Below are 17,233 nucleotides of genomic sequence, written 5' to 3'. Positions count from 1 at the left end.
TGGCTGGGCCGGCCTGTGGGGTCCCTCCCTGGAGACAGCTGTGCCCGGGGGGCAGCCCTGACTCGATTTCCACGGGTGGGGCCCAGTGGCTCGCATCCCAGACATCAGGACAGGACGTGTGGTCCCCTGGTCCCTCCTCGGCATCGTGGCCCCAGGCACCCCGATGCCCTCTCTGCGCCCCGCCTCTGCGGACCGACCGACCGACCGAGCCTGCAGGCCACCGCCCCCTTCCTCCGGGACCAGGTCCGAGAGCTACCCTGCAGGGCCCCTACACGCACGGACACGCATGAACACGCCCGGACATCATCTCCACGCTCCGCCTACACTGAGTGCTTAGTGCCCGCCGCGGGGGTCTGCGTGTCTGTTACTTATTTACTGATGTTATTAGTCACAAATGTTTCACTTGTATGGAAACATTTAAACCACACATCATCTTTCCATGAGGTTCATTTCCTAGAGGAGGAGCCTGCGGCTCAGATGGCTGATCGGGGGCCTCTGGGGCTGCCCGGCCAACCCCCCACTGTGCACGGGGGGATACTGAGGCCCTTGAGGTCCTGCCCACCTTTGGGGTCTGGCTGCCCGGCTCATTGAAGATGTCGGTACAGTTGGATTTATGGGGCCCCCTCCAACCTCCGCACACCCAAGAGGAGGCTGAGAAGACGGACGGACACGACCCAGTGGAGAGCGATCAATTAATCACCCAGGACCCGACACTCGCTGGTCACCCTGCGGGTGTGAGGGCTTCCTCTCCCCGGGACATCTGGGAGGGGGAGGAGGAGGCGCTGCCCGCAGCCCGGCTCGGGTGAGCGGAGTCCCCGAGGGCGGTGCGAGGCTCGCTCCACACGGTGCCGGGCACGGAGTGGGTCCGCCGCGTGAGCCGAACGCTCCACAGGCGAACGAATGAATGAGGTTTCGGCCGGGCCGCCAGCCGGTGCTGGGCACAGGGCTAGGAACAGGCCGCGTGTGCCTTCCGTCGCCAGCCGGCATCTCGCAGCTCTGCAGCCGTCCCCGCTCGTGTCCTCCCAGGGACGTCCTCGGGGTCCCCAGCAGGCACGCTGGGCTCCGACCTGCCTGGACACAGCGCCGAGCAGCCCCTGACTCCAAGAACCCTGGGGGCCCCCGCAAGATGCCTGGCAGTGCCTGCCTGCTTGGAGATTGGGTACGCGGATGGATGGGTGACCGGGTGCACTTCAGATCCCGGCGAGAGGAAGCACCTGGCGACGATGGCACGCATGCGTGAAGGATGGATGGACGGAAGGATGGATGGATGGATGGATGGATGGATGCAGGATGGACGGACGGACGGATGACAAATGAATAATAACTGGATGATGGATGATGGATGGAGGATGGACGGATGGATGACGGATGAATAATAGATGGATGATGGGTAACGGACGGACGGACAGACAGGCGTGAATGACAGGTATCGGATGGACAGATGCGCAGGCGAGTGAGTGACGGGTGGATAGATGGTGGGCGGATTAACGAAGGGAAGACACGAAGAGCTAACGAGAAGGTGGGTTCGAGGGGGCGCTCCGGGAGGCCTCCGTCGGGGGAGGCCGGGGCCTGGGGAGGGAGGGGGCTCCAGCTGGAAGTCGGGGAGTTAATGAGTTTGACCACCGGCTTGACTGCCGGGGCCCAGGGGGGCCGCCTTCTGCAAAGCCTGCCCAGTGTCACCAAGGTCCCCGGGGGGCCCGCGCATTGTGGCAGAATGCAATTAGTCCAGCCTTCGGTGCGGCCCGCATTCGTCATTCTTCCCCGTGGAAGGACATCCTGGGGACAGGGTGAGAGCAAGGGTATGTGGGGGGCGGGGGCGGGGGCGGGGGCAGAGCTGGCTCCCGCCGCAGCCTGCGTCCCCAGAGAACCGGCATCCAGACAAAGGAGACACCGGGGGTGGGAGGGAGGGGAGCGGGGTGGCTGTTATTTATTCAGACCAGAGCACAACAAATGAATAGATTTACTAAGATAATAAGCTGAGACTCCATGCTCTTAAAGGTACAGACTCAGCAATCTGATGGGGGGGGTTGCATTTTTGTCTATGGAAAGGGACACCTCTCAAACCGATGGGTGAGGGTATGCCTGTGTGTGTGTGAGCGTGCACACATGTAATCATGCACATCTTCCCCACTGGGCCCCCCCAAAACTCCCCTCCCTCATTACCCAGGAAGCAGCCCCCCCCCCACACACACACCGGGAACACACAGTGCAGCAGCCCCTTGTGAGATTTTCAGGGAGGAAGTTGGGGCGGCCAAGCACCACGTGTGACCCCTTCCTACCCACACTGCCCTGGGCCTGTCCTTCCCTGCCCGAAGGGCCGGCCGTGAAAAGGGGGCACTGTCCACTCATCTTGGGAACTCCTTGCCTGCCTTCCTTCCTTCCTTCCTTCGTCCATGTTCCAGGTACTCACTGAGCACCCAGCCCCCCGGCCAGGCTCCCTCCAGATCCTGGGGCGGCCAGCACCCCGGGGAGGCCCTACCCCGTGGAGCCCGCAGCCCAGGGGCATCAGAGCGTGTCCAGGGGGCCCCGGAGCCGGAGAAGCCCGGGTTCCCATCTCGGCTCCACCGAGGGCCAGCTGGGCGACCTCGGATGCATTGCCGGACCTCTGCAAGCCTCACCCAGGGGACGAACGGGCAGAGAGCACCCCCGGCCTCCTCCGGCTGGGGTGAGGATTAAACCGGATAATCCAGGTTAAGCACTTTGGCCCAGCGCCGGGCACGCGGGAAACGGTCGATGAACGCATTACCGCGCATCGTTTCCAGATCAGTGGCAGCCAGAGGTTGGCCGCAGGGCTCCCCGCTCCCGCCGAGCCAGACCTCCCACCCTTCCACGTCCTCACGGCACCCTTCCCCGATCTGGGGGAGGGGCCAACGATGTCACGTGACAGGGAAGGCCACCCCCACGGTCTTCCCGCTGAGCCCGTCGTGGAGCCCAAACACAGAAGGGCCCTGCAGGGGCCCCCAACCTCCCCCAACTCAGTGCTTAAATCCCTTCTGTAGTAAAGTTTGGTTCCTTTCAATGACGGGGAACTCATTCCCTTTGAGCTTCCTTAGCAAGAAGAAACAATGCCATCGTGAGCCCGGAGGGAGGACCTGTGGGCCACTTCTCAGGGACAGGAGCGACCAGAGTCCTCCCGCTGTCTCCCATGAGGACAGAGGAACCACCACTGTGGCCTGGCAGCCATTTTTCTAAGTGACATCGCCACGACCATTCATCGAGTCTGTCACCAAATGTCACCAACTGACAGGCCTGTCCTGCCATGCCAGCGCTGTTCTGGGCTCCGGGCACGGGGTCGTGAGGCTCCCAGAGTCCCCGCCCTCGGAAAGCCCACGCGGTGGAGGGAGGAGGGGGGAGGCTGGTAACACAGTGCTGGCAGCATCTGTCCGAAGTCGGGGGTGCCAGGAAGAAGCGGGGAGAGCGGCGAGGGGGGAGAGTGAGTGGGTGGGGGGGAGATGCTACCCACACCGGGGGCAAGCTGACACCTGAGCAGGGACCCCAGGCAAGCGAGGGGGCAAGCCACGGCGGAATGGGCCACCGCGGGCGCGCTCCAAGCCCCCAGTTCCCACCATGCCCACGTGACGCCCACGTGACGCCCACGTGACGCCCAGTGAAGACACGTGTCCCGCCTCCAGAGACCACACAAGTCAAGCGACTCATGCCCACGGGGACCTCGATTCCCACCCCGGCACCGACTCACTGTGTGACCTGACGCTGGTCTCTCGACCTCTCTGGTCTCGGTTTCCGCAACGGCTCCTCGGGGCTGAGCATCCTCCGAGGAGGCAGTGCCAGGGGAGGGAGGGCCCCGGGGCCCTTCCTCCCACGCTGTGCAAGACGCGCCCACCGCGCCGTTCTCACGCCCGCGCCAGCAACGCCACGCAGGATTGGTACTCTTGCCAAAACAGCTATTAACCCAGTAGCCAATAATAACACGTTATCCTCTCAATTTGCTTCTGAAACGCTGTGTAATTGCAGAACCCAAGTTAGCCATCTCGGTAGCTTGGTTACGACAGAAACAGAAAGGAACTCGCCAGTGCCTTCCGGAGGAGAAGGCTGGCCACGAGAAACCGCCGCCCGCCCGCCTGCCACGGAGGGCGCCCTGGCGAGGCCCCACGGAAATCACGGGCCAGCGGCCCCGAGTCCAGGGGCCCGTCTCCACGTCCTCCTGGCACGCCCACGGTGGCTGTGTGGGTGGCACGTTCGGGCCCAGACGCCCGCGCCCCAGCAGCCCCTGCCGCCGGGCCAGGAACCGTGGTCTGGGAAGTGGGGCAGACAGGAGGAGTTGCGAGGGGCCAGCAGGCGCTGAGGGTCACCCCAGCGCAGAGGGCACACGAGCCGACGTCAGGGGTACAAGCCAGGCCTCCTCGCAGGAGACAGAGGGGCCAGGGGGCCACCCGGTGGAGCCCTCAGAGAAGCACAGGGAGAAGCAGAAAGGAGCGCCAGACCCAGAAACCGGGGTGCTCCCCAGGGCCCCCCCACACACACACACACTGCAGGCCCGATGCACGTCTGCCCCGGCCACCAGGGCCTCCCAGCCCCCGCTCTCGCTCCCCCTCTCCAGGAAACGTCTCCCTCCTTCGGGCTGGACTCCACCTCGCTTCTGCGCGCGGGAGCCTCTAGTGGGATTCCTGGCGTCCGGTGCAGACACCAGCCTGTTTTGTCCATTCTTTCCTCCAGCCCTGCCCCCCCTTACCTCGGCCCCTGCTCCCCGGGGTGCCCCAGGACAAGCCGGCGGATGCTCCCGTTCCCAGCACCCAGCAGCGGGCAGGCGAGGGCTGGAGAGGCGCTTCCCGCTGCCCCACGGGTGACCTCAGCCCCGGGACGCACCCCCACCCTCGGCCTCAGCCGGGAAGGACGGGCCGAGGGCGTGCTCCTGCCACGGCATCCAGCTAGTGGGGAAAGAAAGGGCCTCGGGGAGGGGGGGCGGGAGGAGGAGACAGGAGGCCAAAGGCTCGGCCACTCGGCCAGATGTTGACCCAGTTGAGGGCCCCAGGCCCCAGGGGCGCCCGGGAAGCTCTGACCCCCCCACCGGCTCGGGGTTTCTCGTAGGGATGAGGGGAGGGGGTCTGGGCCGGCTCCGCTCCAAGGCCCGTCCCTGAGGTTGGGGTGAAAGGAGGAACACAGAGACAGCCCAGGGGCTGCCAGGACAGGGTGGGGGACAGCCCCTCCGAGGCCCCCGGGCGGGGTGGGTGGGGTGCCGTCTGCGGGAAGCGGCTCTCGGCAAATGAAAACCAGACCTCAGAAGCGGGCTGGGCCACAGGCCCCGCTCAGCTCCAGGGAAAACCCCGCTGCTGCTCGCGGCAAGGTGCCCCAGGTCGTGCCCGACACCCAGGAGCAGGGACGGGACCAGGCAGCTCCGGCCAGACAGCAGGGGCCTTGGGCTGCAGCCGCACGGTCCCTCCTTCTCTGTGCTCTGAGCGCCCCTCGCTGTGGGCACCCCCCCAGGCCCACGGGAGGGGTCGGGAGGGGAGCTTCCAGCAGAGCCGGGCCGGAGCTGCACCCCGGGCCCGGGCTCAGGGTCACACCGGGCCGGGCGGACGGGACGTCCCCTCCCCCCCAGGTTCATTTTTGAAGACTCAGCACTGACTCCTCACCCCACAGCCCAGGGACACGTGACGGGGGTTGGCGTGGAGTCCACGGAGTGTGGCTGTCCCCCACCATCCGCCCCTTCAGTCACTCGCCCCTTCAGTTAGCTGCCAGATGTCGGTGAGGCAGCTACCAGCCATCGAGCGCCCTGGTGCTAGGGGTCCGAGGGGCACGGGGCAGGCTCAGTCCTCACCCCGAGAGACAGATGTCCTCTGTGTTGTGACACCTGCTACGACTGGTGATGCCTGCGGGGCTGGGCTGGGGTGCGGGAGGGCTTCCTGGAAGAAGCAGCCTCTACGCTGAGACCAGCAGGACGAGTAAGAACGAGGCGAGGAAATGTGGCCGGGGTGGAAACAGAGCCCAAGCAGCAGCAGCAGCAGCGGCGGCGGCAACACGTGCAAAGGCCTGGCGGTGAGGCTGAGGTCCTGGGCCGTTTGCAACGAATCTCCTCTGCCCCCAGGCAGTGGGACTGGGCGTCCCCCACCCCACAGACTCGGGGAGCCCCCCCCCCCGCTGATGGCGCTTCTCTTGGCTCAGCCCACCATCGAGCCCGTCTTTCCCAACTCAAGACCTTGTTTAAAATGTTTCCGTATCTTTATTTTTAAAGGGGGATGGGAAGAGAAAAGGGAGTCGTGAAAGTCTCTTTCTTTCCAGGAAAAAAAAAAAAATTAATAAATAACTAGAGCCCCCACGAAAAGGGCATGGAAAGGTCTCCGCATCTGTAACCCCTGAACAAATTAAAACGAACTCATTTAATCAGCTCCTAATGGCCGGGCCGTCCCGCGTGGGCCCGGGAACGGGGCGAGCGCACAGTGGAAATGCGCGGGCCCGTGGCAGCTCCTCCGGCAACAAAGGGCTCTGCCGCCGCACAGGGCGATCAAAACCCCGAGAAGGCCGGGGGCCGGGGGGCCGGGACGCCCCCTCCCCCCAGACCCTGGCGGGCCCCCACCGCCTGGCCCCGGCCCTTTGAACAGAAGAATTGTTCTTTCGGCTTTTGTTCTAATTATCTGAACATGTGTGCGACTCTGTTCTACAAAGCGGCTTAAGCGGCAGAGGCGGTCACTCCAGCCCCCAGCATGCGTTCCTGGGGCCCTGGCCAGAGCCCCACGCTGGCCACACGTCCCCTTCGCCGCCCCGGCAGACGTCCCCCCCCCCCACAGACACACACGCACTTCCACACAGCACACGCACACGGCCACGCAGGCAGGCTGGGGAGCGCGTGTCCACCACACAATGCACACGCAGCCCTCGGCTCCCGCCTCACAGCTGGAGGCGGGGGAGGTGCCCTCCCCAGACCCCCGGGAGGGCCGCCGTGCGCACACCTGAGGCCCAGGCTGGTGGCAAGGACCCTTATTTCCCTGGAGGAGTTTCTCCACGCAACCTGCCACCTGGGCTAAGTCATTAAGGCAAGAGGTGGGGAGGGGAGCGAAAGGCCAAGGGGACCGGGGGTGGTGGGGGTGGGGGAGGGGGCGTGATGCCAGGCTGAGCACCAGCCCGCGGCCACTCCAACGCTGCCAACGCTGAGCTCACCCTCCCGTCCCGCAGGCTCCGAGCAGCCGACCTGCAGCCGTGGGTTTAACCCCCGGGAAACAGGCCAGGCCGGGTTCCCATCCGGCTCAGCCAGTCCCTAGCTCTGAGCCTTCACCCCAGCCTCCAGGAAACAGGAAGCAAGACCAGCCTCACGGCACAGCCGTGCCCATCACACTGGGGTGCCCGGACACCGCCGGCGGAGAGCAAGCCGCGCAAACGCTCGCCGCTGCTTCCGCTCCTGCACGCGGGCACAGCGGCCCGAGCACGGTCGACGGAGGGCGAGGGGCCAGGCCCGGCCAGGCCAGGCCCGCTGGTTTCCCAGCGCTGGAGTTCTGGCCCCCACGAGGCCCCCCAGTGAGGCACAGGGAGTGCGAACAGGCGGCCAGAGAAGCTGAACGGGGGTACGGGCACCTGGCCCGGGCTCCGATGGCCTTTCCCACACGCGGCCTCCATCTGATCCTCACAGCTGCGCCCTGGGGGAGCGCCGTGGTTACCCCCCCGGGCGACAACAGGGAAACTGAGGCCCAGAGCGCCGAGGAGCCCGGCGGGTGTCACGGGGCGGGGAGGGGTAGGGCTGGGCTGCAAGGGCGTCTGCTTGGCTCAAGGCTCCGGCGGGAGAGGTCGGGGGGGCGGGCCGGCGTGCAGGCGGCTGCGGCCGCACCTCTCAGGCCCCCCAACCCACACCCAGAAGGCAGCTTCCCCCCCCCACAGAGGCTCACAAGGGCCACGAGACCCCCACACCAGGAATGGTGTCGGCAAGGACACCTTCCCGTTTCGCAGACTTGGAAACTGAGGCCCAGAAGTGGTGGGGGGTGGGGGTGGGAGGCTCAGGCTGCCACGCCCCCGGGGGGAGCTGAGTCTGCAAGTCTGGAGTCCCCCCAGGTTGGCACACCCCGCCCCACAGCAGCCCCTCTGGGGAGCCACAAGACGGGCAGCACAGCTGGACGTCCAGCGAGTGTCCGGCAAAGGGGCCCGGGCACGGGCTCCACCCAGCAGGGGCCACAGGGTGCGTGGTGGCCGTGGCCACTCCTGTCCAGAGATCCCCCTCTCCATTCCACTGGCAGGACCCAGGCCGACCCCACAAACACACAGGCACAGCTTCCTGGAGGCCCGCCGAGACTCAGAGCCACCTGAGGGGGCCTCGGTCCAGGCACAGGGCTTCTCTGCCAACTCCCCAGTGCCAGCAGATCCCACCTCCTGCCCCAGCCCTGCCCCCCAACAAGCACCCAGAAGCATGGAGGTTAAGTGCGTGAACTTGGGGTGAATCTTGGCTCTGCCACACACATGCTGTGTGACCCAGGGAAACTGACCTTCCCTCTCTGAGCCACAACCGTCGACTGTAAGATGAAGCCAGCAACAATGGCTGCCTCGCTCCCCGACCTGAGAAAGGGGATGCTGTCTGGGAAGTGTATGGGTCGTCACGTGCCGGAGCCCCCAAACGGGAGTCCTGGGCACGGGGAATGGTGGAGGGGAGCCACAGTGTCCGGTCCGCCTGGTTCCCTACGACTGGTTCCCTACGCAGGCTCCGTAGAGGCCCAGCCCATCCCGGCCGATGGCTGCCCCACAGACCCCCGCGTGTCTGAACCGAGCGCAGCAAGCAGCCAGCAGGACAACCCAGAGCCCGTGGCCCGGCTGGCAGACCCAGGTGGGTACAGACGCCCCCTCTTTTGTGGTCTGGGCCCAGCTGGAGGGGGTGGGCCCAGAAGCCCCTCAGAGAGCCCTAAATGTCACTCTCCTGCTGTGCAGATCAAAGAGAACCACCAGGGAAAAGAACAGATCATAGTATCGCCCCTCCCACGGTGTGGCACCAAGCAGGCGGCCTGCCCCTGGCCCATTCAGCCCTAACGCAGTCTCCCTCCTGCTCCGAGCCTCAGTTTCCCCACTGAGCTCTGCTCTCACCACCTAGGGCCGCCACCTGCAAAGGGCTGTGGCCACAGGTGGGAGTCCTGAGAACGTCTGGAGGAGGAAGAGGAAGGGACACCAACCGCAAGCCCGACCGGCCCGTTGTCCTGAACCTGGGCAGTGGCTAGGGCAGGAGACGCTCCGGCCAGGGCTGGACGCTGCCTCTGAAGCCCTGGCGTGCCGGCCGAGGCTGCCCTGCCAGGGCCGTGGCCTCCCCCTGTGCCAGCTCGGAGGCCAGGCCACCGCATGCGACACCCACCAGGTACTGCCACCTGGCGGAGGTTGGTGTTGTCCCGGCCCCCACCCTCCACCCACCTGCCCCTGCCAGAGAGCGGTGCGGATCGCAACAAGACAGCAGCCGTGTCCAAGCGCCACGAGGGGAGAACGAGGCATCAGACCCCTGGGGTCCCAGCCCAGGAGGGAAGGGAGCCAGGGTCCGCCCATCGGGCCCCCAGGGCTGCCCCCACCCCCACCCCCACCCACCTGCGGTCAGCGAGGCTCGGACGCAGGACACCGCCCGCTGGGGAGGAGCAGGGAGGGACTCGTGGAGCCGGGCCCTGTGCTCCCATCTGGCTCCCCTCTGCCCTGCGCCGCCCCCAACAAGGGTGCCCCCCTGCCCGAGACTCAGTTTCCCCACGTGCCATCTGCTCCAAAAGCTGTGAGACCCCAGTGAAACGGCGTGCTGCCCCATGCTGAGCCACCATCCATCTGAAAGGGAGGTTTTCTTAATTGCTGAGTTTTACAACCCAAACAGAAGAGAGAGAGAGTGCAGCTAGCAGAGAACGCCGGCTTGAGGCGAAGGCGCTGAAAGCACCGTGTGTGTGTGTGTGTGTGTGTGTGCGCACGTGTGTGCACGCACGTGTCTGTGCTGGGGGTGTGAACGGACAAGCACCTGAAGCACCTGCAGCACCCGGCAGAGAGAGGCTCCGCCCCGGGAAACGTCAGCCCCCTCCGGGCGTCAGGCTGGAAACACTGCCGGGCGAGGAGCTCAGAGGAGACGCGTCTTGTCGGGGAGGGAAACCAAGCACGTGAAGAAAGAGAGGTTCCCCCCCCACCCCGATCTTCCTAATTGCCTTCCTGCGCAGGCAGATGCGGCTCCGCACCCTGCGGTCCCTTTGGAAGGTGCTGCCGCAGCCCACAGGACCCCCACAGCTGGGAAAGCGGGGCAGCCCTCGTTAGAGGTGACCGGCAGCCCAGGGGGCACCCTCTGACACAAGGATGACCGCCCTCCCCGGGGGGCGGGGGGAGAGGCAGAGGGACGGGGAGCGACAGGCCCCTCCCGGCCCTGTCCCTGCAGGGAGGGAGCTGCAGGCTGGCAGCAGCCGCCGCCTCTGAAACGGAGACAACCCGTGGGCATCGGTCCTGAGGACCCACCACACCCCCAGGCTGGAGGCTGGCCCTTCCTCCGGGTCCCCAGCACACGCCCTGCCCAGGAGGAAGGGCACCCGTGAGCGTGTGTGACACACCGGGCAGACACCGTGCCAGGGCGGCTCTCGGCCAGCGGAGGCGGCCCCAGCATGAGGCCAGCAGGAACGAGAGAGACAGCCCTGGCCCGGTGGCTCACTTGGTTGAGTGGCTCACCTGGTCCCAGTGCACCGAGGTTGCCGGTTCAATCCCCAGTCAGGGCACGGACAGGAATCAACCCACAGGCTGGGCGTCGTCCCACAAAACGGGAAGTGCCCGGTTCGACTCCTGGTCAGGGCGCACGTCTGAGCTGCGGGTTCAGTCCCCAGCTGGGGCGAGGGTGAGAGGCAACCAAAGGATGTTTCTATGTCACCCGCATGTTGCTCTCCCTCTCTCTGTCCCTCCTGTCCCCTCTAAAAATAAGCAAATAAAGTCTTTTAAAAATGGGCTGGGCACAGCAGAGCGCTGTGACACGAGTGGTGGCCTGAAGGAGGTGAAACACCTCAGGGCTCTAGGGAGGCTCCCCCCCCACCACCCCTGCGCCAGGTCTGTGGGGGTCCGCACCCCTCCCTGAAACCCACGGAGCCGGGAGGGCTCCGGAGCTCCGCTGGGCAGCTCCCGGGAAGGGGACGCCGTGCACGTCCCGGGTATCGGGAACACCTCGGAGGCAACCAAACACGTTGACGTTTCTGCGGCAAAACAGGGAGACAGTCGCCGACGTGAATTAAACAGGCTACAAAGAGCTTTGCATCAGCCAGGTCCGATGTGGCTGCCCCGTGAGGTACCAAAAAAAAAAAAAAAGAAAGAAAGAAAAGAAGATTCAGGTTTCAGGTTTTCCGGAAGTCAGGGCTGTGAACAGGGATTATCGACCGGGAGCGTCTCTTGGACCGCAAGGGCGGGCGGGTAGGCGGGCGCTGTCCCCGTCTTCCGGAGGCGGGAAGGGGACACTGGAAAAGGTGGTGGTGGCCGGGCGGTCACACCGCTCGGCTCTGGCCTGAGGGTCCGCCCTGTAGTGGACCAGGGGACTGAACTGCCCGTGAAAAAGCTTCCTAAAACAACCTAAGCATCTTCCCTGGTCCCCAGAGCGTGAGTGCACAGCCCACCCAGCAGGTCCGTGGTATTCAGCCTAACACCCACCAGGAGGCGCCCGACCTGGCGGCCTCCCGCACCTGCCAGGGCCCCACTGGAGCCCCGCAGCCCGGCGGCAGGTGTCCGCCAGCAGGAGGGGCCCGGGCCCTGGCTCCGAGCCTGACACGGCCGGCGCAGACCGGTTCGCCCACGACAAGCATGCCCAACACATGCCGGCCTGGGCGGGACCGGCCACGGGCAATCCCACTGGACACAGGCCGCGGCTCCTGGCAGGACCCCGGAGGGCAGGGACCCCATCTCTTCAGAAAGACCCCGCGACTCCTCAGGTGTGCCCCGGTCATTTCCAACGTCTCTTTCTCCGCAGTCTCCTTCAGTGGCAGGGAAAGACCGCTGCAGAGGCAGGATCCTGAGGCTCCGGCACCAAATAACTACGCGACAGCTGCGTAGGTGTTGCAAGACACCCCCTCCGCGGGCGTGAGCCGCAGCAGCCTGCCCACAGGGGCCACCCTGACGCCGGCCCAGGACCCCCGGGGCAGCTGCGGCCCGTTCTCCCGCGGAGCGGACGCTCGCTGGAAGCTGAGGTGGGCGGCGGGCTTCAGAACCCAGTTAGACGGGGCGGCATCGGGCTGGCACACCGGAACACGCACAGTGTGCGCGCACACGTGCACACATGCACAAACCCTTCCTCCCGCCTGGGCTGCGGACCCCAACCCGGCCATCCGCCGGGTCAGCGCTGACCAGGGCTCGCCGCGTCCCGGCATGCGCAGTGCCCACGCGCAACGAGGGCCGGCCCTCGGGGGCTGACTCCCCGGAGCGGGCTGGGCCGCCGCGGTGGGGCCGTGAAAGGGTCCCTTCGGGCCTGCGGGGCTGAGTGCCGGCCGGCCAGCTGGTCAGGGCCACCGCCATGGGGCGGGCGGGGCTTGTGCTGGGTCTTGGTTCACGGGAGAACAGAAGAGGCCGAGGGTGGGTAGAGAGAACCTTCTGGGCAGAGGAAACAGCAAAGGAAGAGGCGAGACAGGAAGCTGGCAGGAGAAGGAACCTTAGTCCAGTTGTAGAAGGATAGAAAATAGGTGAGAGAGAGAGACAGACCGATGGATGGACAGAGATGATGGACAGACAGATGGACGGAGAGAGATGAGGATGGACAGATGGATGGACAGAGATGATGGACAGACAGATGGACGGAGAGAGATGATGGACAGATGGACGGAGAGAGATGAGGATGGACAGATGGATGGACAGAGATGATGGATAGACAGATGGACGGAGAGAGATGAGGATGGACAGAGACGAGGGAAGGAGGGAGGTGACAGGTAGGCACAGATGGTGGACAGGAGACAGACGCACAGGTAACAGGTAGACAGATATGACAGACACGGGTGACAGACACAAACAACATTCACAGACACCGGACACGTGGGTGTGACAGACACAGATGGCAGACGGACAGACAGACAGATAGCGGTGCCCAAGCAGGCGCCATGGCAGTCCGAGAAGCCAGCCCCGGGTCCAGGAAGACGGAGAGCTCGCCGTTCCACGGGGCCCGAGACGCCCGGCCCCCACCTCCCCGTGCCGGGAGCCGGGAGGCTGAGGGGCGAGAAGGGAGCCCCGCCGACACCCCCCACCCCGAGGGTCCGTGCTCCACGCGACAGGAGACTCAGGAGGGTGCATGCCCCCCGTGTGCTCTCGGGTGAGCGGCAGCCCGGCTCAGGGCTCTGAGCGGCCAGGACTGTGGCCCTGGGCGTGACGCACTGCAGCTGGCAGGGGGACAGTGCGGTGTCCTGCTTTATAGGTGAGCCGGATGCGGCCCCAAGAGGCGGTGACGTCCCTCGGCCAGAACCACAGAACCAGTCGGGGGCGAGTCCACACCTGACACCGGGCGGTGCGGCCCCAGGGCCCAGCCCCGGACCCCCGGGGAGGAGGGAGACGTGGACAGAACTGTATGTCGGCGACACGCTTGGGCAGGGGCCCCTGAGTGGAAGGAGGCAGAGAGAGCAAAGGCCAGAGCCCCGGGGTCGGGGGAGGCACTGCGGCCCCGGCCTGGAGGTGGGGTGGGGTGGGTGGCAGCCACGGGCGACACCCCGAAGCCTTGGAGCAGACTGGGTGGCCGGGGCAGGGTCCGGGGGGAAGTCTGCCATTCCAGCTGGGATCTACGTCAGGGTCCCCAAGCCACCGGCTCCTGGGGGCCACCCTGCCTTCCCCGCCTCTCTCTCGAGGGGAGAAAACTCTGCCACGCCACGAGCCCACGTGCCGAGGGGCAGGGCGGAGGGCAGACACCTGCGGGACCTGTGGCGAGGGTATCTCCTCACACCAGCCCTCCGGGTTGCGGAGGCAGCGCCGTACACAGTCGAAGCTGCCCGCTGGCCTATGACACGCTGTGTGACCCTGGAGGCATCCCGCAACCTCTCTGAGCCTTGTTCGGCTCCATCTGTTGACTCATCCACGCAACAAACACACACAGACGCTGCAGCTACGTGCCGGGGCGAGGCCGGGGAGGGAGAGAGGACAGTCAGTCCGTCCTGGGTGGTTCCTGGGCCCGAAGCCCGTGGGTGCAGGTTGGGGGCTGCACGTCCTCCCTCACGTGCTGGAGCTACGAGGTGGGGAGAGGTCTCGGGAACTCCAGAGAGTTCAGCCGCTCCCAGAACCCCCTTCCTGCTGGGCCCCTGACCGGCACCAGGGGCGGCCTGCCACCCGCCCCACGGCTCCGCGGTGCCATCAGCCAGGACTGGGCCCGTGGCGGCGCCAGCCCGGCTGCCACAGCCCCGCCCCCTCCAGCTGCCTCTGCGCCTGCTGCCGCCGCCGCTCATTTCCAGGCAAATGTTCTACTTAATTAAAACACACCCAAGTGCTTGCACACCCGCGCGCGGGGCCCGGCGACAGAGCCTGCTCTGCCCGGCGGCTGCTTCTCTTCTCCGGCCTGGGGTCCGTGCGGGCGGGCGGGAGGCGTCCAGAGCTGCCGTGACGGGCACCGGGGCCGTGCTCCTCCTGTGCACATGTGTGCGCACACGTGTTTGTGTGTGCATCGCCACCGCACACTTATACCTCTGTTCACGTGCACGCACAGATCACACGTGCACACACAGGTCACACGTGCACACACACCACAGGGCTCCGGCCTCCAGGACGTCTTCGCCAGACACTCCCACCCTCCGGCTCAGAACGTCAGCCGCAGTTAGTAGGGATGGCTTGCAGCACGAGGGGGCAAATGAATTAACAAATAAATCGACGCATCGTTGACGCCGCGAGCCAATGGGAACAGCGCAGCGCTGGCCCCACGGCCCCAGTGTCGGGTGCTCACGGGGCCAACAGGCCGGACTGAAGTCCCCGGGGAACAGCAAGGACAGCATGACCCCCTGCCCTCCCCCTGCCCTCCCCCACACTGTGGAGCTCCTCCAGCGGGCACTAACGGGGACACACACACACACGTGTGGCTGGGCCCCTCTGTCGTGCACCTGTGCACGTGGCCACTGACCCTCCCAGGTCGGGACATCGAGGAACCGCCAGGAGCCGGGAGGCAGGGCTCTGGCCACGGAGGCCAGAGGAGGGAAAGCAAACCCGCGGGGAAGCGAGCGTGTCCGGCGGTCCCCTGGAGCTCGGGGTACTCTGGGCCAGGATGGGCACACGGTCCACACCACGCAGGTGACTGGAGATGACCAAGCGGCACTCCCCGCTCACACCGGGTCCACCAAGAGCGCCTTGCTGCTGGGGGCCACCGACGGCCAGGCTCCCGAGGAGGATCGGGCACCCACACAAGACTTCCTGGGCATGGGGGGCGACTGTGCGGGTACCCCACACCCCATCACAGGGACGCCAGCCTCCCAACGCGTGCCGCGGGGCTGGGGAAGCTCTGGCAGAGAGCAAGGGCGTGGGAAGGGGTGTCTGGAAGGGAGCGGGGACGGCAGGCCCGACCGCTGTCCCGGTCACCCTCTAAGTGCCGCCCTGGACCCGAGTCCGGCACCGCCTGGGAGTCCGGGAGAAACGCAGGCTGCCAGGTACCCCCCGCCCCCACCCCAGACCCCAAGGCTCGGAATCCACCCTTTAACCCATCCCATTAGTCATCGTGGTTTTTACAGAATGAAATGGAAATATTTTTTTCTTTCAACTTTCATGTGTTACTTTTCGAACAACTACTGAGTTAAGGCGTGAACACGTAATTAGGTGGTTTGGACCTAACCACTTCAATACAGGGACAGTCTGGGGGCGCCACAGGCCAATCACGACACCAAGGCTTCATGAACTGGGAAAGCCGGGGGCCTCTGAAGTCTGGGGTCACGGGGCCACCCCGGGATTAAGGCCACGTCCCTGCCCACACGGCATGGACGGTGGTGGGGAGGTGGGCAGCGAGCGGGGTATCACACCGTTCTGTGAGATGTCAGGGAACTGGAAATGAGAAAAATAAAGCAGGCGCGGGATTACTGACCATCTATGAGGTCCCACTGTGTCCTCTCCAGGTCACCCTGTCCCCAGGCCAGACACCCTTCTCCCTCTCCTCTCACCCCTCCATCCAGCCGGTCACCACGTCGGGGGGCCTCCTGCCACTGGCCAGGTCTCTAGTCTGTCCACCAGAGTCCCGCCTTACTGCGGCCACCTGAGGCCACGCCTCCCTGGTTGGCTGGTTCTTCGGTCGGAGGGTCGGTCGGTCGGTTTGCCTGGACCACTGCGTCCCGGGGGCAGTCCAACCCAGACCCAGCAGCCCCAGGGGGCTCCTCGGAGCCCAGGGCAGCCCAGGGCACTGCCCTGCTCAAAACAGAGACCCTCCCATGGCTCCCCCCCCCCCGGCAGAGTCCCTGCCCCACCCCCCAGGCCCGAGGCCACCCTCCCCTTGGCGACGAGCACCCTCCCCAGCCTCGGAGTCGGACGAGACCTGCCAACCTCGTCTCCTTCCCCTGCCGACATCCACCTCACGTTCGCTCGTCGGCCCCGGCCGCCGCCCAAAGCCCCGCTTTGCGAAGACGGGACGCCACCCGAAGGAACATCGAGAGAGCGCCCTCCTGTCCCCGTGGACGACCTCCAGCTGGAAGCTCCCGCCACATCCAGCAGACGGCGAGCGCGGCTGCGGTCCCCTGGAGCTTCCACAGACGTGGTCACGGAGCTCCTGCGGGTCTGCCGTGGCGCCCCGGGGAGCCTCGGCCCACAGTCTGGGGAGACCAGTCCCACCACTTGTTGGGCGGGTGGATGGATGGGTGGGTGGGTGGATGGATGGGTGGATAAGCTCGGACTCGAGACAGAACGGTCAGGCCGCAGTCCACACAAACGTGCCCTGACATCTGTGAACGCCAGCCAGAGAAGGCCAGCCCCGCTGCTTCGGAACCCGCGGGCCCAGGGGGGTCTCTCATCTTCCCGGCGTACGCAGGCCGGGGGCCTTCCGTATTCAGGCTGTCGGCCCCTTGTCAGAGCACAGCCTGTAAGCCCGACAAGCGCCTGTACTAGCCAAGGCCGGTGGGGGGAGAAGGGGAGAGAGACTTCTCTAAGAAGGGTCTGCGTCCCACTGTGCGGCCACAGCTCCATGAACCCCGCCCCCCTCCAGGCCGGGAGAGCAGGTGTACCCAGCAGAGAGACCGAAGGCTTCCCTGGACGTGTGGGTGCCGGCGAGCCAAGCCGAGAACCGCGCGGAGCCACCGCAGGGGCGCCGGCCGGAAGGGAGGGGAGGCACGGGCGGCCCCGAAGGCAGCCCTCGCTGGGAGCGGCCGCACGGACCGCGCCGATTCCGAGAAACCCACGGGCG

At 65.9% G+C, this 17,233-nt stretch overlaps 1 protein-coding gene across 5 annotated transcripts in view; it reads right to left on the bottom strand.

Annotated features, from left to right (window-relative positions):
• ZNF423 (zinc finger protein 423) overlaps positions 1 to 17,233 on the bottom strand; it is a 250,712-nt gene that overhangs the window by 113,532 nt on the left and 119,947 nt on the right. The window contains exon 1 of one of the 5 annotated variants that reach the window (XM_045819212.1): positions 4,691 to 4,783. The exons of 3 other annotated variants lie outside the window; for them this stretch is intronic. The gene's annotated coding sequence lies outside the window, so the exon portion shown is untranslated. Of the gene's footprint in view, positions 1 to 3,697; positions 3,828 to 4,690; positions 4,784 to 17,233 lie in introns of those variants that run through there. One more of the 5 variants, XM_045819211.1, reaches the window with a different exon arrangement.

Source organism: Phyllostomus hastatus, unplaced genomic scaffold, assembly GCF_019186645.2.
Source record: "Phyllostomus hastatus isolate PE091 unplaced genomic scaffold, TTU_PhHast_1.1 phas_scaffold_345, whole genome shotgun sequence".
Lineage (NCBI taxonomy): Eukaryota > Metazoa > Chordata > Mammalia > Chiroptera > Phyllostomidae > Phyllostomus > Phyllostomus hastatus.
This window is presented reverse-complemented; position numbering and strand designations above follow the sequence as displayed.